We start from the raw sequence: 23,478 nt of genomic DNA, 5'->3' as shown, positions 1-23,478 counted from the left end.
AAAGGTCTTAATATCCGCCTTTATATCATTAAAAATGATCAGTGGTAAAACAGAGCTTTTTTCTATTTCCTAATAATAAAGCATGTTTATTTTTAATCAAAGCTCAATTAAAATGTAAGTCTGATCAATGTATAAATGAGAAATGTAGTTTGAGAAGTGAAAATGACTGTTCTAATGTCCGAGTTTTGTGGTAGTATGTTTGAGATGGATTAGTGAGGGAGCTGGAGGAAATGCCAGGTAATAATTAGAATTAGGGAAACTGCTTACTGGTTAGATGGGAGACCAGGATCCGGAAGGAGGGGGGGAAACCGTGCAAGTGTCCAACAGGGTAAGAGTGAGTCAATCCAGTTGACCTGTGTGATCCAGAGGTGAATGGCAGGGAGGAGGGCAGGCAGAGGGAGTTTGTGTGAGCGTTGTCAGAGGAGCTAGTCCGTGAGCTCTTTTGGGTGAGCGGAGAGAGGAATCCAGAAGGGGAGAATCAACTGTAGGTGTGGTGGGTAATGGTCCTGGACAGAAGTAGCAAGAAACACAAAGAGACACAAGGTTATACAAAAGAGGATTTGTTAGATTTAAGTATGCAAGAGCCAAGTTGCCACTATGGGGTAGCAGAGGGTCTGGCAGAGATTGGAAGTCAACGCCAGTCTCAAGTACTGGATGGCTGATTGATGGCTTGCTTGTAGCCACGGCAGGTGGGGAATGAGGATGAGCCAGGATGGACAGCTAGCAGAGGAGAAACCTCAGACACTCTCACAGACCATGGCAACATCTATCCTCTGCTTGCTCACCACTACTGTGTCTGGTTGGTTAGCCATCACCAGTTTGTCTGTCTGTATCTGGACTAGCTTGGTCATTCTCCACCACCCTAGGGGGCGTCTCCCATTTTGACCCCAAGACTTCCAGGCAATACTCGGCACAGATGTTCCTGTATAGCATGCTGGCCTGGCTATAAATTGCTAATGTTACGCAGTCATATGCAAACTGTTAAAACAATGTGTGATCCACCTGCCACTAGGACACAAACTTCAGTACAAGTAAAGGAAACTGAGGTCAGCGTAATGAGTAACATCACAAAGGAACCGCCTCATATTACCAGTTTAAATTCAGTATCTATATAAATGAACAAATGTATATAATATGTAACATTTCTAAGTAATTTTAAGCAGAATTTTTATCATTTCTGTTATTAGACTGACCAACTGGGTGAGCCCCAGCCTACACTTGGGGAATTACTGTTGCAGTGAAATAAAAGGCTATAAGCAATGGCTATTTTGGAGTCTGTGGAACATCTCCCATGTTATTTAATTTCATCATGGTATCCTTTTTGCAGCCAAATCAAAAACCAGCTAAAATACAATATTTCCTTGTGGTTCTCCTCATGTTTTAAGCTTTTTCTATACTGCTAAAGGAAGGGTTGTTGATCAAAAATATAGCTAGAATTAGATTTCAAAGAGGTTGATGTAACCCAGCCTCAGTGTTTCCCATGGCAAAACTCAACAGCAAAACCAGGAGGTTATGATGTAATGCAGACTCAAATTTCTGCATTACGAATTTGAGACATGAGAAGGGTAAATTTCATTGTACAGCCTTTGTTGAGAAGCATTCTTCCACATCAAAGTTCAGAGGTGGGGGCAAGAAAAGTAAATTTACTGTGACTGAATTGAAACTCCCGATATCAACTAACAAATCACTTTACTTCATGACCTGGGGGGCAGGGCTATGGCTTCCCACACCTACTATTAGACAGTTACATGGAGAAACCTTTTGAATACAAGCACGCTCACGCCCACAGTTGTGCACAGAGTTGTGCTCAGACACACACCATCTTCCTTGGCTGCTGTCTCTAAACATATCTTGAGTTTCGGTCTTGTGTGCTGCTCAGTAGCATATAATATTTATTATTTACTGTTAGTTATGATTATCTAGGTCGTAGCTGTGGTCTCCCTACTGTGTTGTTCTCTTTTTACTTGTTTTCTTCTAGCAAATTTTTTGTGTCTTTTCTCACTGTCCATCTTCCCCTCAATTTTCTTTCCCTCTCCTTTTTCTAAACTTCTCTTGTCTACGTCTTTCCCTTTCTTATCCCATGGTCATTTTCTGTTCCTATTGTAATAACTTAAAAGTTACAAACAAACACACAAGATCAATCAAGTAGACCAGTAATAATCCACTTGGGAATATAAATCTGTTGGGCATTTTTATCAGTCTTCAGACAATAATTCTGATTGCTACAGTGACAAACAGGACAGGCAAAAAACAAAAACAAAAAACAAAACAAAAAAACAACTAACGTATCACTTGTGAGCTTCTGAGTTTGAGTAGTGAAAATGACAACTCAAACTCAGACGCTGATAGGGTGCCATTTTAGCTCGCTGGGATGAGCTGGCAACCCTATGCCACATGGCGGAGAGCTGCCAGTCTGGGTTCAAGTCCAACCAGAGGCCCTTTGACACATGTCTTCCTCTTTCTCTCTCTCCCCCTCCGCTTTCCTGTCACTCTTCACTGCTCTGTCCAATAAAGCTGAAAAAGGCCAAAGATCAATTTTTTTTTTTAAAAAGATGACACTGATATGTCAGCCTAGCCTATTATATACATGTCTAGTGCGTGCCACCTTCCCATTATCTCTACCAGAATGGTAAACAAAATGCTTTGCATATATACTTTTCTACTCTAACTGAACACTCAAAGTTTTGTGTACCAAAGAACACATTTAACTGATTTATTCTTCATAAGCACTTACCGAGCAATATCAGCATCATCATGTGGACTACAGGGCATCATAGAATGGACCGAACAGGTTTGATTTGTGAGACATGAAAAGTGGGATGGATGCATAGTGTTGAAGGCAACTTGTGGCAGTGGCGCTGATCACAGAATCCACTTCGTAGGGACCAATGTAACGTGGAGCCAATTTGTGGGTCAAGGATTTCAAGGGAAAGTGCTTAGCAGTGAGCTATACCTTTTGCATATTTCTTATTTTAAGCTTCTCAATTCTGCTCCCAGATTTATCTACTCTGCTGGAGATGATGTTGTACCCAGGAAACTAGGTGAATCTCAGTGGTTGGGAACAGAGGTGGCTGGTAGCCTAGAGATGCTTCGAGTGGGGATAGACCTATGGCAGAATAGGTAAGAGAGCTATGAGCATACTTGACCCAGGATAACCATGTGGACCAAGAGGAGGGATTTTTTTTGTAGTGATGCAGAGCAGGGTCTCAAGCTCGTGGTTGAGCCTTTTGTTTCTTGCATAGATCGTGCATGCTGCCACATAGTCGAGAAGGAAGCACCCCAAGGTCACCCTGTGGTGGCAGGCGAAGCAGGCGGTGTGGATCACAGCAGAATATGCAGCAGCAGAAACATAGCAATGATTGGTGGGGAGGGTGGGGGCTGAGCCTGGGTCAAGTTTGTCTTGCAGCTCATTGGATGGTTTCTTCTATGTCCCAAGTTAATGAACCAACGGTGCAGGATGAGGGCAGAAGTAGTTGTGGCTTCTACCGCTGGCATTTTCTGAATACTGGAGAGAGAGGGCCTCGGGATTTTCATTTCAGGACGCTGGCAGAAAAGAAATGTTTCAATTCAATTGTCCAAACAACAAAGACAAGCAAATTTGACAGGTATTTAACATTTTAGCTGAGATTTTTATGATCAGTCCAAATAATAAATGGATGCTCGGCCCCTTCCAGCCAATGCCGCCGCTCCTCCAATGCCAGTTTCACCATAAGCAGCCGAGGAATCGTTGAAACATTTTCTGGGAGGTGTGTGTGGGCCACTCCATCACAACCCTAATCTTGACTGGGTCAGTGTTCACCTGGCCTCTGGTGAGAATGTAGCCCAGAAAAGTGGCAGATGATGAGTGGAATTCACATTTTTCAGCCATTACATAGACTCTATTTTCCAACAGGTGCTGCACTCTACAATCCTAACTTTTTCCAGAGACCTGCAAAAAGTTAATATATCATCAAGGTAAACAAAGATGAGTGCATTCAGAAACCTCTCAAAACATCATTTACCAGAGCCTGGAACACAGCAGGAGCTTGGAGTGTTCAAGAGGAGTGTAAAAAGTCTTCTTCCATTCATTCCCCTCGCAAATGATAAACATTACAGAGGTCGAGTTTAGGGAAAACAGTGGCTCCTTATAGGGCCTCAAAAGCAGAACTGATTAGCAGCAGGGGGTACTTATTCTTCCCAGTGAATTTATTTAGCCCACAATAGTCAGTGCAGGGTCTCAGTGTCTCATCCTTCTTATCCACAAAGAAAAAACTGGCACCTACCAGAGTGGAAGATGGACAGATGATCCTAACAGGCTCCTGACCCTCTCTGGCTGCTACAGGTTGTATAGCTGGCTGGAGAGGAGTGGTGTGCTGGGTAGGAGGTCTATGGTGCAGTCATAAGGTCTATGAGGTGGCAGGGAGAAAGCTTTATCTGTACTGAAAACCTATAAATCATGATATTCAGAGGGTACAGAAGTTCAATTGGGGGCAGGTGTAGTGACTGAGATGGAGCTGGTGGAACCTGATCTAAACTCCAACTGTTAATTTTATTGTCAGTCCAGTCAATGTGGGGGTTATGTTTTACTAACCAAAGAAAACTGGGGTGTAAGGAGAAGTGAATGTGAAAAAACAAGCGGTTTCCCAGTGGTTGCTGGAGGCAACTAGGCAGACGGGCTATGTCTGATGTGTAGTGGTGGCGAAGATAGCGGAGTTTCCCTTGTGTCACTCCTTTGCTGCATATTTTCTGCACAGACACCTGGACAACTCTGTCCTACAGAGGCTGGGCATCAGCACCGTCCTGGATCGGTTAGTGGCACCGCCACTGCTCCTGCTGATCCCCCAGCTTCATCTCAAGCTCACCTGCTACTGTGGCCCCCACCTTTAACCCTTCTGTTATGTTGCGGGTCAGATTGACTCAGAACAGAAGAGATGTCACATGTCATCTGCATCACTACAGAAAATGAAAAAAATCAAAATTATAAAAGAAAATTGTAAAACAATCAATGCCAGTGTTTCTGACACTTTTGGATGAGTAAATTTGCCCCGGGTCAAATTAACCCAGGAGCATAATTGGTGTTCCTGGAAACCAACATAACAGGAGGGTTAACCCTTATAAGTGCAACTTAAAGTTTTAGTTTGTAAAATCTCACCACTAGGTGTCAGTAGATTCCAAATTGCAGTCAACTGAGTTCTGTTTTTCTATCCCTCCGATTTCTAGTGCATTATAATAGGTACAGTGGCTGCTGTAGGACAAACAACTGGCCACAGTTCATCTGTAGTGAGGAGGCTATAAAATTTTGTTAGAGTCTAACACAAGTTAATGAAACAGCGAACTTCACTTTGTTTTGGATAATAGCGATACTGAGGTGAGTTGCTGAGCATATCCTGAACTTTTCTGTCAATATGCACTGTTGCTTTTGCCACCGTGAGTTGCTGTTAGTCTCTGTTACCCACCATTAGTGAAACTTGCTTGAAAATTTAATCAAACTGTTCATAAGCTCTTTCAAACGTTTATGCAGTTTTTTGGACACTGGCATAATATTAGCTTATAACTAGCTGTTTTTGTTGTTTAGCTGGTTTGTTGTCAGCTATAGAGCAATGGAAGGGTCACATGTCTATTGTAATTATAATGGGTAATTATAATTGCAATGATAACAAGAATAAATAGGAATGTTTATGCACATCTTCAACGAGTCCCTGGCGAAGTCTGTGGTCCCCACATGCTTCAAAAGATCCACCATCATCCCTGTGCCCAAGAACAGCAAACCCTCATCCCTGAACGATTACCGGCCAGTTGCACTGACCTCGGTAGTAATGAAGGTGTTTGAGAGGCTGCTGAAGAACATCATCTCCTCCTCCATCCCAGACACTACAGATCCGCTGCAGTTCGCCTACAGATCCAACAGATCCACAGAGTAAATGGCCTGCATTTGTATAGCGCTTTTCTAGTCCATAGGACCCCAAAGCGCTTCACACTACATTCAGTCATTCACCCATTCACACACACATTCACACACTGGCGATAGCAAGCTACATTGTAGCCACAGCTGCCCTGGGGCGCACTGACAGAGGCGAGGCTGCCGGACAAAGGCGCCACCGGGCCCTCTGACCACCACCAGTAAGCAAACATGGGGTTAGTATCTTGCCCAAGGATATTTGGCATGCAGCCAGGATGCAGCCTGGGATCGAACCACCGACCTTCTGATTAGTGGCTGACCTGCTCTGCCACCTGAGCTACAGCCACCCCAGATCCACAGAGGATGCCATCGCCCACGTCCTACACACCACTCTCAGCCACGTGGACAGAGGCGGAGCCAGACATTTGAAACACCCGGGGCTTAGCCCTAAAGGGTAGTATGCATGTGGTATTTTTATTTTTATTTTTATTTATTTTTTTTTTTTTTTGGGGGGGGGGTTAGAAATGACTGAAAGATTAATAGGCTCTGTTTTGAGTTTTGTTCAAAAAAGAATGACTTCATATAGGGAAAAATATATATCACATGTGCAGGACATCTTAAACTAGTTTTTTAATTAAGCAGCAAGGCAGAACAAAGTCGGGGCTGTATCAAGACACAGGGACTAAACCCCAATTCAACAAGACCCAGAACTGATCCGGAATTAAAACAGGACTACAACAGTTCAAAATCAGGACTACTGAGGACTTAACCAAGACAGAACCAGAATCAGAACTAGATGATAGTAGCACTAAAAATCATCATAGACCTGCACTACACTTATTTTTTAATTCCACCAAAGTACAATATTTAGATTGAGAAAAGTTTATATAATTATTTAGCCTTGTTGTGCGAACAAGCCTGCATAACTTAATAAATATAGAATTTGAAAAATAGCAAACCTAAAAAGAAACACTAGGTACGAGATACATGAGGACCTATGATACGGTGATACTTTTGGCAAATGACCATTTGACTAACATGTGTGTCTCACCTGCTCTTGTTCATCTCTGTTCTGTCCTCATTCTCCATCTCCCTCTCTGTTCCTCTCTCTCCCTCTTTGTGCTGACAATCATCAAATATACAGTTGAAACCAGATATTTACATACTCTTCAGATCAAAACACAAACACTTTTTAATTGTAACATCAAATCGGACTAAATGTTTATTTTTTTAGATTGATAAATATAAAAAACATATTTGTTAACTTTAAGAGTAAAGAGAGAAACTATTTGTATTTCTTAATTGCAAATGGCACCAAATTGTATTCAAACTGAGCCACACTTATGGAGCTCCATAGTTCTGTTCCTGGTGTTTTGGTTGACATCTCTTGATTTTCCCATTTCAAAGAAACAGGCTCTGTGTTTTGCCTTATATGCATCCACAGCTGTGCCACCAATTTACTCATATGGACTCTACTAACCTATCAGAAGCTTCTTCAGCTCAGAATGGAATCGTCTGGAGTTTCTTACTAATTAACAATAAACTTAGTGTACATGTACTCCTAAATTTGATCAAAGTGATAAAAAATAGACAGCTCTGTCTCTCTTTATTCTGACATTTAACTAATTCAAAAGATATTTCAATATTTATCTAAAACAAAAGTTTACTCTAAATTGATGTTGTACAGTAAAAATGTTTTATGTTTTCTCCCTAAAGTGTATGTAAATATCTGGTTACAAATGTGAATATCCTGCTGTGTACTGAAATCCCTCTTGTTTTGCATAGAAATATACTGAACAACATACAAAGCATAATATATAAAATAACATTTACCTGAGTTTTTTCTTTGAAAGAAGCCTCTAATGTCCATTCTTATATTTCAGTACATAACTGAAACCGATTTAGTCGGGGAGGGTAAGAACTGAAAATATGAAATAAACACACGTAAGCTAAGACTCTAAAAAATAGCATTTGTTCGGCTTTTCATTTCGCCATTTGTTGATTCACTTGAAGAGCGAGTAACGTAATATTGGTCAAGTGATCAGTTTGATATCAATCTTTCGTGATGCACCGTCATATTTACATTATTTGTACGGTATGAATGATTTTCTTTGGTAACTGGTCAAACTTAAGCTCTCCTTAGTATGGCTGGCTCCGTTTCTCCAACAGCGCACACAGGCAGCAGCTGCCCCGCCCCCTCGCTCAGTCACTTAGTGCCTGAGCTCGGATCATACCAATATCAGGGGGGATTCACGCACAGTCGTAAATTCCCACAGTGTGCACTATGTGCTTCGAATATTGTGTGTACTTTTTGTTTTATACAGTTGTCAGCCAGACATCTAACTATGAAAAAATTACACTCCAAAAGACCCCGGGCTTCTGACAAAACAACCCGGGCTTAAGCCCAGTAAGCCACCCCCACGCTCCGCCCCTGCACGTGGACAAGAAACAGGGTAACTATGTGCGAATGCTGTTTGTTGATTACAGTTCAGCGTTTAACACAATAGTGCCCTGCAGACTGTTCACAAAGCTGAGGGATCTGGGACTTAACAGCCGTCTGTGTGCATGGGTGTTGGACTTCCTCACTGGCAGAACTCAGGTGGTGAGGGTGGGCAGGTGCTTCTCCAACAGCATCACCATCAACACAGGAGCACCTCAGGGATGTGTCCTCTCGCCACTGCTCTACTCCCTCTACACTTCAGACTGTGTGGCCACCCATGGCTCCAACACCATTGTGAAGTTTGCTGACGACACAGTGGTGTTGGGTGCCATCTCCAACAACGATGAGGCGGCCTACATGGATGAAGTGAAGAATCTGGCATCGTGGTGCCAGGACAACCACCTCCAGCTGAACGTCAGCAAGACCAAGGAGCTGGTGGTGGACTTCAGAAGGGATCAGCACAGAGACTACAAGCCCATTATCATCAATGGAGCTCCAGTGGAGAGGGTGCAGTCCTTCAAGTATCTTGGTGTCCACATCTCCTCAGACCTGACATGGGCTGCCCACATTCAGGTCCAGACCAAAAAGGCTAGGCAGCGCCTGTATCACCTACGACAACTGAGGAAGTTCAGGGTCTCTCCAAAGATCCTCAGGATTTTCTATACAGGCGCTGTGGAGAGCATCCTCACACAGAACATGACATCGTGGTTTGGGAACAGCTGTGTGAAGGACCAAAAAGCTCTCCAGAGAGTGATCCGTACAGCAGAACGCTGCTGCAGGATTGCTCTCCCCCCACTTCAGGACACCTACACCAGGAGATGCCGGACTAGAGCAGCGCAGATACTGAAGGACCCGTCCCATCCTGGCAACAAACTGTTCCAACTTCTGCATTCTGGTAGAAGGTTCCGCATCTTCCGGGCAAGGACAGAGAGACTCAAGAGGAGCTTCTATCCCCAAGCCATCCGTGCCCTAAACACACACACCCGCCCTCTCACATCATCTATAATTGACTGAGACAGGACTCTCTTCCAGACACTCTAAACCAAGGCACAATGTACATTTCAATTCCTTTAATTTTAAATATGTTTATATTGTCTATCCTGTAAAATAGTCAGATGTCTATTCATATTAATGTACAGAATTCACCTGCTTGCTGCTACTGCTGCACATTCACCCAATGTATATACTACATATATATATATATATATATATATATATATATATATATATATATATATATATATATATATATATATATATATATATGTATGTATGTATGTATGTATATATGTATATATGTATGTATATATATATGTATGTATATATATATGTATATATATATATATATATATATGTATATATATGTGTATGTGTATATATGTATGTGTGTGTGTATGTGTATATATATATATGTGTGTGTATATATATGTGTGTGTATATATATGTGTGTGTATATATGTGTGTGTGTATGTGTATATATGTATATGTATGTGTATGTGTATATATATATATATATATATATATATATATATATATATATATATATACACATATATATATATATATATATATATATATATATATATGTATGTGTATATATATATATATATATATTGATATATTGATTACAAGAAGGCCTATGACTCAATGCCCCACAGCTGGATACTGGAATGCCTAGAATTGTACAAGATCAATGGGACCCTAAGAGCCTTCATCAGGAACTCAATGGGGATGTGGCGTACAACACTAGAGGCCAACTCCAAGCCCATAGCACAAGTCACCATCAAGTGCGGGATCTACCAAGGAGATGCTCTGTCCCCACTGCTGTTCTGCATAGGCCTGAACCCCCTCAGTGAGATCATTAACAAGACTGGCTACGGATACCGACTACAGAACGGAGCAGTTGTCAGCCACCTCCTGTACATGGATGACATCAAGCTGTATGCCAAGAGTGAACGAGACATCGATTCACTGATCCACACTACCAGGCTATACAGCAATGACATTGGAATGTCGTTCGGACTGGAGAAGTGTAGTCGGATGGTAACAAAGAGAGGGAAGGTAGTCAGAACTGAGGGGATTGAACTACCAGAAGGCAACATTGCAGACATAGAGGACAGTTACAAGTACTTGGGGATCCCACAGGCGAATGGGAACCATGAAGAGGCCGCTAGAAAAGCTGCAACCACCAAGTACCTGCAGAGGGTCAGGCAAGTCCTGAGGAGTCAGCTGAATGGTAAGAACAAGATCCGGGCCATCAACACGTACGCCCTGCCCGTGATCAGGTACCCTGCTGGGGTAATAGGCTGGCCAAAGGAGGAGATAGAAGCCACTGACATAAAGACAAGAAAGCTCCTTACCATGCATGGAGGGTTTCACCCCAAATCCAGCACCCTGAGGCTGTACGCTAAGCGGAAGGAAGGGGGCCGGGGACTGGTGAGTGTCAGCACCACAGTCCAGGATGAGACAACGAACATCCAAGAATACATTAGGAAGATGGCCCCAACTGACCGAGTGCTCAGTGAATACCTCAGGCAGCAGAAACCCAAGAAAGAGGAGGGAGACGAGGAACCATCATGGAAGGACAGGCCCCTGCACGGTATGTACCACCGGCAGATAGAGGAGGTGGCTGATATCCAGAAATCCTACCAGTGGCTGGACAAAGCTGGACTGAAAGACAGCACAGAGGCACTAATCATGGCAGCACAAGAACAAGCTCTGAGCACAAGATCCATAGAGGCTGGGGTCTATCACACCAGGCAAGACCCCAGGTGCAGGGTGTGTAAAGATGCCCCAGAGACAATCCAGCACATAACAGCAGGGTGCAAGATGCTAGCAGGCAAGGCATACATGGAACGCCATAACCAAGTGGCCGGCATAGTGTACAGGAACATCTGTGCCGAGTATAACCTGGAAGTCCCGAGGTCAAAATGGGAGATGCCCCCAAGGGTGGTGGAGAATGACCGAGCTAAGATCCTGTGGGACTTCCAGATACAGACGGACAAAATGGTGGTGGCTAACCAACCGGACATAGTGGTGGTAGACAAACAGAAGAAGATGGCCGTAGTGATCGATGTAGCGGTTCCGAATGACAGCAATATCAGGAAGAAGGAACACGAGAAGCTGGAGAAATACCAAGGGCTCAGAGAAGAGCTCGAGAGGATGTGGAGGGTGAAGGTAACGGTGGTCCCCGTGGTAATCGGAGCACTAGGTGCGGTGACTCCCAAGCTAGGCGAGTGGCTCCAGCAGATCCCGGGAACAACATCGGAGATCTCTGTCCAGAAGAGCGCAGTCCTGGGAACAGCTAAGATACTGCGCAGGACCCTCAAGCTCCCAGGCCTCTGGTAGAGGACCCGAGCTTGAAGGATAAACCGCCCGCAGGGGCGTGCTGGGTGTTTTTTTTTTTTATATATATATATATATATATATATATATATATATATATATATATATATATATATATATATATATATGTATATATATATATATGTATATATATATATATATATGTATATATGTGTGTGTGTGTGTGTGTGTGTGTGTGTGTGTGTGTGTGTATATGCAGCCCACTTAAGATCAAAGCAAAATTTACAAAATTTGTAAAATGAGCTTTACACCCCTGGTCTCGACTTTCTGACTAAAGACATGCAGGATCATCACTATGTTTTCTGATCTGAGAAGGTTCTTTATTTGTCACATGCATAGTTATACAAGTATAACACACAGTGAAATGTAGCCTGCATGTGACAAATAAAGAACCTTGAACCTTGAACATTTTTAGTTTAGGACATGAAGCTTGTGGTGAGTATGAAAAGGATGAGGTTTAATCTAGATGCCAGTTGTGTTTCTCTCTTTTGGATTTTCACTCTTTTGGTGAAGGGGATCCCTTCTCAGATCACAAAACATAGTGATGATCCTGCATGTCTTTAGTCTGAAAGTCTAGACCAGGGGTGTAAAGCTCATTTTACAAATTTGGCCACACAGCCCACTTTGATCTTAAGTGGGCTGCACCAGTGAAAAATTATGTTTGTTTGTTTGTTTGTTTATTATCTAATGTTGTTCATGACACTAGTGTCATCTCCCTTAGGTAATGTAAATGTAATATGCCAATATTAAATTTATTACATTAATAAATGAAATGTATTCAATTAAAAACTTACAGCAGTGAAATTTAACTTAGTTTCAAATACTGAGCTGTTTATTTATTTATATTTCCTATCACTTTATATCTTCATCTCAAAGACAAGTATCTTTTACAATGTATATATAGATGTATTGTATATAAGAGACAAATACTGTTCTTTAATTTTTGAAAGCTTATTTATATGGCCCCTCATTTAGGAATAAGATCCTCGATTTGTTTTGACTGGTCCCTCTGTTTGGAGCTACCTGGTTCTGCTTCATCTTCACTGGCTATGCTGGTATATTCTCTGTGCCCCGATGAAAAATATTGCCATAAACAGTGTATTTAGCAACACCACAAAACAGACGATAGCATATAATAGAATATAGCATATTATAATAGCATATAAATCATAGATGTTTTCATTTCGTCATCCAATATATTTCATCATATCGTACAGCCCTATCTCCTGCCTTAGTGAATGCTTCTCTGCCATTACTAAATGGATGCATTTCAATTTCCTTCATCTCAATCTTGGTAAAGTGAGTTTCTTAAGACAGTTTTTTAAGGAGGTCAGTCAGTGCATCGATCTCTCATAAGCAATATCAAATTCTGTCTAAACCCACCCAGTCAGAAAAATCAAGAATCTCGTAATCAATAACTACAGAAATGTCAGACTAAGTTACTGCTGGGAATTCAACATCTAAATGGCAGTTATTGCAATATTTCCTAGATTTTTTACTGCTCTTAACTTGTACTTTCTGCTGTGACCAAAACATTTCACACATGTGGGACTAATAAAGGTTTATATACCAGTTAGCCTAACTTGAGTGATGTCGCTACTGTTTAGTTTTCTGTCTTCATTCATGTCCAAAGTGATGGCAGAGCTTTAATTTTTCAGAAATCCCTGTAAGAACATGGTATATCATCTTAAGATGGAAATTAGCGAGCTAACTCCCTGTTAACGTATTACTCAGTTAAACTTCATAAATCCTGTTTTTCATGGATGCCTGGATGTTAAAATTTTATTGTTACACCTGATAAAGAAGTCACACTGATTTTATTAAAGATGAAAGACAGTTAGACAGTTTTTAACTCTCAGTGATGCTGCAGGGTTGTTTGAGTTTGAGAAATGAAGAGCAGACACATTTTTGACATAAAAGAACTCACCTGCTTCTTTAGATATTAGTCGCACTGGTTTAAGTGTCAGGAGTGTGGGAATGAGGAAACGGGAGTGGGATCGCTAAGCCTGAGTTTGTTCTGTTTGGCCCGGCATCAGGTCATCAGATAAATGAAGTGAATCTTCTATATAGAAGAGTCTGCCTGCACCAAATGTTAGCTACAATAACACAAACACATTATTAGAATGAAGTAATCCAAAGTCAAGCAGTTTATTTCATATAGATTTTGCTATGAATTGAATTCCTACCTGTCTGTCTTTTCTTTTTTTAAAACCGAGTCTTCCCCTATAATTGAGCCCCTTTGGTATTTGGACCAAACCAAATCATGAAATAAAGAGGGGGAGGCGGGGTCAAAGGCTGACTGTATTTTATTCTGTTGCAAAAAAAAAAAAAAAAATCCAACTAATGCTAGGAAACAAGCACGTTTACAATTATGGTCATAATTAATTAATAATTGTCTTAAACAACAATAAATAAATAAATAAATAAGAGTGTTCAACTGCTTTCTAGGGACTCTGTCAGTAATGGGCCCAAAGAATCACTTGTCTCCCCCTTATGCCAACCCTGCCTCTTTTGGCTCACCTGTGGGTATGGTTTTGATGTCGAATCTGTAGCTTGCATTCTTCCTCTTGGAAGAAGCACACTGAGATGTTAGCTCTCCCTGCCCCTATTGGCTGCCCCTCTTTCCAAGCTTTCAGTTGTCTCTCCAGTCTTTACCACTGTGTCCTTCGTTGGCACCCCAGTCTATTAGTGCATATCACCTGCTAAGCCAGGAGTACTACTGCTGGGATATTTCTAATTATAATTCGAGCTATTTGTATTTATTAGACCTATTTGTTATATTTTGTAACTTTGTAGTATATTGTGTTATTTAATTTAATGTATCTAATTACTGTTCTTGTCTTGGAGCAACTGTGACCATATAATTTCCCTGGAATTAATAAAGGATTATCATGATGATTTTGATACGTCAAAGATGGATCTTAAGACATATCCTTGATTGCTGGTAAATTACGATTTAAGTGTACTGCTGTCAATGTCATAGTTTTAGAATAATTATGAACTTCAATTAAACAAGTTTAAATATTCAATAACTACAATATTTACAAGAATACTGTAAAACAAATTAATTGAATTAATATGTGCTATATTATCACTCTGGTGTTTTCCTCTTCAGACACAGGCGATAGAATGGAAGATAACAATGAAATGGTTGAATCCTGAAATCAGTTAAAGTTAAACAGTTTCTCGATTCTGCCTGTAAAGCCAACGCGTGTTTCAACTGTCTAATTATTGGTACTCCCGTTGGAGAAACTCGGGTCAAAAATATGAGATAATGTCGGAAAGAAAACTGATTCTATCAGAGGAATCAAAGTGTGCGGTTTAGCAGCACTCATGGTCTGTGTGTGAACTGCAGACAGAGAGGGAGGGGGTTGCAAAAGCGGTGCGCAGTTACGGTAGTAGCTAAAGACTGTTTTCACTCAATTTCCCAGTCCACAAGATTGTGAAACTAGCAAACAGTGAAACTCAATCTAAATCCAAGTTCCGTGTGGACGTTTCTCTCCGAGGTGAGTTTCTTCGTTTACTCTCTTTACTTTGGGTGGTTTTATCTGAATGCCTGGCTTGTAAACACGGTGTATACACTCCGTACATTGGATGAATCTTCCGTGTGGACTGACTTGAATTACGGCAGCAGCAGGGACGTAATTCTGTTTACTTCGAAAAAATAACTGCTAGTATGTTAATTATTTTAGCTAGTCCTATCGCCCTCAATTACTTTCATCATGTTAACTTACTGAATATTTTCATGGATAGACAGCTGAGTTCAACATTCTGTGTTCTTTATTTTTTGTATCCTTTCAACTTCTCGGCTGGAAAAGACGGATAGCTGCTCTATTTAGGTCGAACTACAACAACTGTAACAACAAAGTTTATAGTGGCTTTGTTTTACTTAAAAATATCAGGATATGTCGTTTACGTTGGGCCTCTCTGGTATAAATTATTCTGAAAAGTAGTGTTTGTCAGATAGGTTTGTTTTTTGTCAAATTTTACATTTATAGCTTGAAATACCCTGGTACATGTAAGAAAGCTGTTGTAACTTATGCTGTTTATTGTTCAACAAGATCAAGATATTCCCTCGGTGTGCACAATTATAGTGTTTACAAAATAAGTTTGATGTGAATGTAAAGGGTATATGAAAATAGAATAACTGCAGTAGTTAAATATTATTCAGGATCCACATTGCAACGTTCCCATGCTGGTGCAAGTTCAGCTACACCCGATGAGTAAAAGAACTACTTTGAAATAAATTAGGCTAAGATAAGCAAGGAGGGTATTTAATATGGGATATGAGCTAATTAGGAAACGCTTATCAGTGATATTTTAAAATGATAGCTTAGTACAATTTAGTAAGCTGGATCCAGAAGACAGAAAAAATAAATCTTGTGAACTAGCTTTGATGAATTACAATGTGATTTGTCATAAAGCTTCATTGTTTATTAATGCTATTTTCCCATCTAGACTCCACCAGGGCTGCCGTTTGTCTTGTAAAACTGATTTCCCCCCCTCTTTGTCAGTAATTTCATTCATGTTAACATGTGTAAACTGACTTAAATTTTGGGAAAAGGATTAGAATATGATGGTAACTGAAATTCTACTTTGTGCTATATATATGTATGTAGATTAGATGGTAGATGGACTGATTTTTATATAGCGCTTTTCTACTTCCTATATACAACATGCCACATTACCCATTCACACAAGCACTGTCTTCTATGCTTTTAAGTGCTTACTGACTACCATTCACGCACTTTCATACTCCAATGGATGCATCGGAGAGCAACGTGGGGTTACTATCTTGCCCAAGGGTAATTGGCATATTTGGGATAAGCCAGAGTATTTTCTGAGAAACTGTTAATGGATTTAAAAATGATATTTACCTGTTCAAAACTAATTATTCAAGTTAAACATAGGCAAATCAGAAGTGGCATTAGGGCTGTTCGATATAACGATATATATCGGATGACGATATAAAAACGTCTATCGTTTCATTTTACGCTATCGTTTGTTTCGTGGTGTCGCAAAATAAACTGTTTACGGCAATATTTTTTCATCGTTCTGATGGTCACTGCACTGGCTATATTAATTTCTTAAAGTTCTCTCTTTCTCTTATATTTAATGTAACCACAATACAGACGGACAAAATAAACTGAATCACGTGAAAGAGCAGATTATTTACGGATGAGAAGTAAAAAAGAGCCGCCAGGTGCTAAAAAATAAACCTTAGACTCAAATGTTAGAACAGGGTTTTCCCCGCAGCACGCTGTGTAATAAATACTCACAAAGAAAACGGCGGCCGTTACAACTTATGTCTAGAAATGTATAGTTTCATGCATCTGTTAAAACACTCGACTTCAGCTACATGACGCGCAGCTGGAAACAATTTCCGCAAGTCGAGCTGCCCGAGATTCACAGAATTTACAGAAAATGTTACATTTTTGTGATTTATATCGTTATCGGACGATAGAATTCTTATATCGGAATATGAGATTTTGGTCATATCGCACAGCCCTAAGTGGCATTGCATTGCGTTAGAAAAAAATAAATACCCCAGTACTGCTGTAAAGTAGTCCTATTTACTATTTACCTTGGCAGATAAGATAAGATAAACCTTTTAGTCCCACAAGTGGGAAATTTGTGGTCACAAGTTAAGTGCAGTAAAGATTAAGAAATAAAACAATTGAATAGAATAAGATAAAAAAAAGAACATACTATACAAAATAGAACAAAATACTATATAAATAAAAAAAATACTGTACAAAATAGAATAAAATACTTTGTTATATTGGGAAGATTGCACTTGGTACTATTGCACATAGGAAGACAGAGCGAAAAGTTACCTGTGTGTATGGGATATGTGTGTCTGCACGTGCGTGGTCACCCACAGAGACCATGTTGTAGATTTACTGTTAAGGTTAGTGTTATGGCAGGCAGGATGTTACCCAAATGCAGGACTCAACACACACGGGGATAACTCAAAGAGGCAGCTTTATTTGACAAGGCATGGAGACATGAGGGAAAAACAGAGTCCACAACATTGAAAAAACAGTTCTGGGGATCGCCTGCGACGAGACAGTTCAGGAGGCCGACTGCGTTGAAGGCGGCAGCTCCAAAGCAGGTCCGGAGGCCGACTGTGTGGGAAGCAGCGGTGGTGCAGAAGGGACCCTCCAGGACCCCAACAGGGAAGAAAATGGGAGTGGAAATCTTCAGGTGACCTGGAAGGGGGCTGGTGTTGGTGTGGTTAGGTGGTTGGATGTGGACATGCAGGCAGTGCAGGATGTAGATGGGCAGGCGTGTTGACCTCTGGCAGAGATAGAGCTGAACCTGGTGGCGGAGCAGAAGCCGAAGGCAGCTGAGCAGGTGGCAGTGTGGCAGCCGCAGGCAGTTGAGCGGACTCTCCAGAGCCCCCAGCAGAAACAGGCGGGGGTGTGGAAGCCACAGATGGTTGGATTGACTCTCCAGAGCCCCCAGCAGAGACAGGTACAGAACCAGACAGTGTGGAAACCTCTGGCCAAGCAGAACCAGGACCAGACGGTATGGAAACATCTGGCTGAGGTGGAGCTGGCTGGAGCTGCATAGGGCATGCAGCCGTCTCAGAATGCAGCAAGGTGCAAGTGAGGCCCGAGGATCGCCTCAAAGGCATTAAGTCCAACAGATATTGTCCTTACGTCCAAGACATGGGAACCTCACCTCACCGGGCTCTGAATCCCTGAAAAGGTACCTCTTTCGGGCTGAGTCCGCTGGGTCCATGTCTTGGTTGCGTCGTTCTGTCAAGGTTAGTGCTGTGGTAGGCAGGATGTGGACCCAAAGGCAGGACTCAACACACACAGGAATAACTCAAAGAGGCAGCAATATAAAACACAAAACATAACCTAAGCCGTGAGTTAACTAGAACCACTCAGGGAAACGAGGAAAACAGGGAGAGACACACAGCAACATGATGGTAACAAGGGCAGAGGAAAACACAGGGCTTAAATACACAAGGGAGTAACGAGGGAATGAGACAAAGGAGAAGAGCACAGCTGGAAGTGGTCCCACATAACGAACGGGGAGGAAGCAAAACTGAAAACACTGAAAAAACTGAAATAGGACCCAAGACTGTAAAAGTAAAACAAGAAACAAGAGACATTCACAAAGACACGGACTAGACACTAAGACATGAAACCTAGAGCATGGGAAGGCGTAGAAACAGAAACCTAAAGACTATGTTATGGTCCTGTGTCTGTGTCTCAGTGTTTTGCGTATTATTATTGTAATTTGTTATTTCTAGTGTTTAACCCTCTCAGGCTCAAATTAAACTTTTTGTTGGTAATGCACAACCAAGTCCTGCAGTGGTATTTCTGAGTAAAAAAAACTTATAAAATATGTATGTGGGGTAATCAGGTTGTTAGTTTTTAACTGTTGCAAATCGGCAACGCCTGCCTTGAGAGGGTTAATATAGATTTGGTTCAGTGCCTCTGAGTTTTGTCTATGGATTTCCTATTTTACTTTGAAGGTCTGTGTCTTATGTTGATGTTTCTAGTTTTGCGTCTACCTGGTCCCGTCAGTTAATTTGCATTAGCTGTGTTCCCCTTTTGGTCCTTGTTCCCCGTGTGTTTGCCTCTGTATTTATAGTGTGTTTCCTTCAGCGCTCGTTGTCGTGTCGTACCACCGTTCCTGCCTGTGTGTTCCGTTCATGTGCCATTTTGAGTTTTGCATTTCGCCAGCAATAAACCTGTGGTTGTTTTGAGTTCACTTCTGCCTCCACGAGTCCTGCACTTGGGTCCTTTTTCCTGCCTGCCTACACACAGACCATGGCAAATATGAAACACACAAGGAGAACAGTAAGGAAAACCAAATCTATGAATAATACTAAATCAAAGGATGTTAATTATTCAAAAAACAGATCCAGTACGGTGACATTTACAGTGATTTAGTGTGGCACTTTAATTAATTTGGGGGTACAGGACATTTTGAACAATAGTGAATGGTCACATCTTTTAAACTTCATATCCCAAGTTTGCATTGCAGCATTTCTATTTTAAATATTCTCCAAACCCAAGTTAGCTAAAAGATCGTCTGTAAAAGTTTTGGCCAGTTTTGTGTTATAGAGCAACTTTTTCAACAGTCTGTTGGATTTGTTGCAATGTTAGTGATGGAGAAGACTTCTTTGCTTGTACCGAGTTAGTTTGATTGAGAGAGATGAGTCTGCAGCTCAATCGGAAACTATTCTGATGATGAATGAATTTACTGCAGTCTTTTGCTTAGTCTTACTTAAACCTTTATTGTCAGCTTCAAGAATGAATTCTTTGGCATGGGTCATTGCTCTGTCTCATATTACATCTGCTGTTTTAAAGTTCTCAGTGAATACTATTAAGGGAATTGGGCCAATATGCATGAATGGTTTCATCTTTCATTCCTGCCTGTGGCTATCTAGCTGTACAATTCCTCCATCTAAAGCACAAGTACGCACTGCAATAGTTGCAGAGCCTTAATATCTGCATATCGTCTACAGAGAAAATAACAAAGTCAATATGATAGATTTTTATAATTGTAATTATATATTATTTGTATTCATTAATACTATTTTGTAATATTTTGTTACTTTATTATTTATAGAATTATTTAATTTAATTTAGTTTAGTTAGTTACTGTTCTTAATGTCTTGAAGCAACTTTGACCACATCATTTTCTCTGATAATAAAGTATTCGGATTCTGATTGTGATATAGGGCGCTTTGGAAAATAGGGCACAGGGTTAGAATACAGGAAGATTAAAGCTTGTGTATTGGATCAGAGGTGTAAGTGTGGGAGGGAAGGGGGTTGCTGAGGGTGGAGATATGTTGTTGCTCTGTGCCACAGCCAACATGCCACTTTTCCAGCTGGATTGGAGTCAAACAGAGAAGGAGATCATCAGGATCCTGTCTATCTGTTTATGCATATTAAATTATATTTCCAGTTTACTAGAGAGGTGGTCATACAGACACTTTTTTAAATGAATTTGAATTAGGTGGACTTGTGTTGAAAGTTTGGTGGGAGAAAAAGCATAATCATGTAATAAATCATTGTCCTTTAAGAGGGTCATTGACACGCGATTAATCCAACCCGATATCACAGCACAGGGTGTAATAGGCATTCTGGTCCACCATGTCCATTTCATGCTTTATCTCTCCAAAGTGTGAAATGGACACACATGCAGAAGTTGCAGTATTAGCAAGGGGAGATAATATATTTAAAGCCAAGACATTGCAAGAAAGGTATGAAGTACATTCCAGGGCCCTTAATCAATAAACAATTAAGCTAGGTGGCTAATATGTATATGCATGTGAATGTGTTAGTAACGTCTGCTTATTTTCACGTTGGCTTCTGCATGTGTGTCCATTTCAAGCTTTCTCTCTTCTCTTACACATTTTGCTGTTTTACTGGACTAATTAACGATGTGTGTCATCACATTAGTCAAGCTGTAAAAAATAGATTGGGTAATTACCACCAGAGTATTCCATCAGTGAAAACATCATATCATCAGGCCTATTGAGGTCACCTGATGCAAAAAAGGAGTGGCGATTGAGGCACCTGGGAAACAAACTCAAGACTACATTGTAGCATTGCATTGTAGGTGGCTAACAGTTGATGTCATAACTCACTCCCCCTGTTCAATTATGGTTATTTATATTGGACATAGATGGCCTCTTTTACGCTTCTCTGTCCAAAATGTGAATTTTGGCAGCCTTTTGTCCTGTTGAGGTTGCAGCACTGCACAGGCATTAAATGATCTTCTCTCATTAGAGCATGATCTTTTAACCAAATTTATTTCTACGCACTATGGGACAGTGTTTGATATTCTCTGTTGTGATGTTTGGATTCTTACAGTCTTACACTAAGGTCAGGCTCTGCACGGTGCATGCACTGTATATTAAAAAAAAGCGTGAATACAAAATAAAAGGATATAAATAGGATAAATAATATAACAAAGAAATCAAATGTAAGAATTGTGTTTCAAAGTCAAAGTCAGAGTAAACTTTATTGTCATATCCGCTATATACAGTACAGTATGTAGGGAGACAAGACGACGAGGCTCCAGTTACATTCTGTGCAAAAGACAAACAAGAAATATAAGAAGAGTAAGAAATAAATATACACTTTAAGACTAAGGTAAAAGGATCAATAACAATTTAAATTTACAATTTACAGTTTGAATGGTTTAAAGAGACCTTGAAGTGATTTAAAGTGACCAGTGTGGCAGCTTGTAAACATGAGCAGAATTCCTGAGAGTAAGGATTGTCCATAGAGCAGCATCTGCATTACAAAGGCAGTGGTATGTGGAGTGCAATAGAGGCAGTTAACGGTTTGTGTGGGTGTGTGTGGTGGGGGGGGGGGGGGGGGGGGGGAGTGGGAGAGCTGGTAGTGAGTTCAAGAGCTTGATGGCTTGTGGGAAAATGCTATCTTGAAATCTGAAGGATTGGGTCCCGATGCTGCGACAGCGTCTGTCAAATGGAAGGAGAGAAAAGAGTCCATGTGAGGGGTGTGAGGGGTCAAGAATTAGGGCTGGGCCATATTATACCGTTCACGGTAATACCGGTATAATGTTAGGCTACAATAGGAAAATGAAATATCGCGATAGAATATGAGTAAAACGCGCATGCGCAGTGCCTTTGTTTTCATACGCACATGGCCGATTGTTGAGTGAAACAGATGAACCAGAATTGGTTTGTAAAAATGGTGCAACTTCAGTGATGTGGAACTGGTTTGGTGTTTGTCCGTCAGATACACGACAAAGCACATTTTTTTGCAGAACATGCAAGCGGCCGTCGGACTAAGATGCCCTTAAATCTGGGAGTAATCTGGGTCCTAAACCCCCCTCTTCAGGTCAAACGAACACTGCAGCATCACTAAGAGTTAAAAACTGTCTAAATTCTTTCATCTTTAATAAAACGATCAGCATTGCTGCTTTACCAGGTGTAACTATGAAGTTTAACTTCCAGGCATCCATGAAAACAAAATGTATTACATTTAACGGAGTTAGAAGCTAGCAGGAAGCTAGCGGAAGTTAGCTCGCTAGTTTCGCTAGTTACCTAAGCATGATATTGCATGTTCTGACTGAGAGATTTCTGAAAAAAATCAAACGTACAGCTCTGCTATCACTTCCAACATAAATGAAGACAGGAAACTAAACAGCAGTGACGTTTGTAGGGTTACTGAAGTTGGGCTAGCTGGTATATAATGATGTGCTACGTGATCGCTAGCGACACAGCTATGTTAGCATAACATAAACAGTGAAGCTGGAGGACAAACACTAACACTTTTCCACTTATAAAAGTTAACGTTAAGGTTCCTCATGGTTAGAGACAAATGCAATCGCATGGCAGGATGCTGTAAAAGGAACAATCTTCAGTCAGGAGAACAACTGAGATAATCCATCCACAATACGAGGTTAGTCATTAATATACTGCAACAACATGGGAATAGAGCAGCTGCCAGAGAATTCAACATTAATGAATTAATGGTACAGAAGTGGAGGAAGCAAGAAGAATGAGTTTAATAAAGTTTGATTTATCTGACTGCTTTGTTTCGCTTAATGTGCCTTATAATCCCGTGCACCTTATGGTCCGAAAAATACGTACTGCACACTGCAGTTTAATGTTGCAAAGCACCTCTTTTTAACTTCAGTGGATATTATACATGGTTATGCTCAGGATATGTCAGCCCATTTCTACTGGAAATGCCTTTTGGTTAAACTTTCAGCAAGGAATTTGCATTTGCACTGTTACATTTTTATAAAGCTTTAATGTACATAAAAACCAGCTTCTTGTTTAAGTGAA

General features: G+C 40.8%; 2 protein-coding genes across 9 annotated transcripts in view; one reads left to right on the top strand and one right to left on the bottom strand.

Moving 5' to 3' along the window:
• The window catches only part of LOC146653023 (ankyrin repeat domain-containing protein 9), a 38,658-nt gene extending 24,740 nt beyond the window's left edge, over positions 1–13,918 (bottom strand). The window contains exons 1-7 of one of the 7 annotated variants that reach the window (XR_014907538.1): positions 13,871–13,918; positions 13,612–13,780; positions 7,712–7,799; positions 6,930–7,000; positions 5,786–5,872; positions 4,263–4,385; positions 268–506 (exon numbers count right to left, since the gene is read on the bottom strand). The gene's annotated coding sequence lies outside the window, so the exon portion shown is untranslated. Of the gene's footprint in view, positions 1–267; positions 507–2,734; positions 4,386–4,860; positions 4,933–5,785; positions 5,873–6,929; positions 7,001–7,711; positions 8,292–13,611; positions 13,781–13,870 lie in introns of those variants that run through there. The other 6 variants (XR_014907539.1, XR_014907540.1, XR_014907541.1 and 3 more) reach the window with 6 other exon arrangements.
• Positions 13,919–15,028: 1,110 nt separating this feature from the next.
• ankrd6b (ankyrin repeat domain 6b) overlaps positions 15,029–23,478 on the top strand; it is an 84,438-nt gene continuing 75,988 nt past the window's right edge. For both annotated transcript variants that reach the window (XM_085381711.1, XM_085381710.1), the window contains exon 1: positions 15,029–15,190. The gene's annotated coding sequence lies outside the window, so the exon portion shown is untranslated. The remainder of the gene's footprint in view (positions 15,191–23,478) is intronic.

Source organism: Rhamphochromis longiceps, linkage group LG15 (genome assembly GCF_057381845.1).
Source record: "Rhamphochromis longiceps isolate RC_006_pf linkage group LG15, R_longiceps_female_GT1.1, whole genome shotgun sequence".
NCBI lineage: Eukaryota > Metazoa > Chordata > Actinopteri > Cichliformes > Cichlidae > Rhamphochromis > Rhamphochromis longiceps.
The sequence above is the reverse complement of the archived record's forward strand: the minus strand, read 5'-3'. Positions and strand labels throughout refer to the sequence as shown.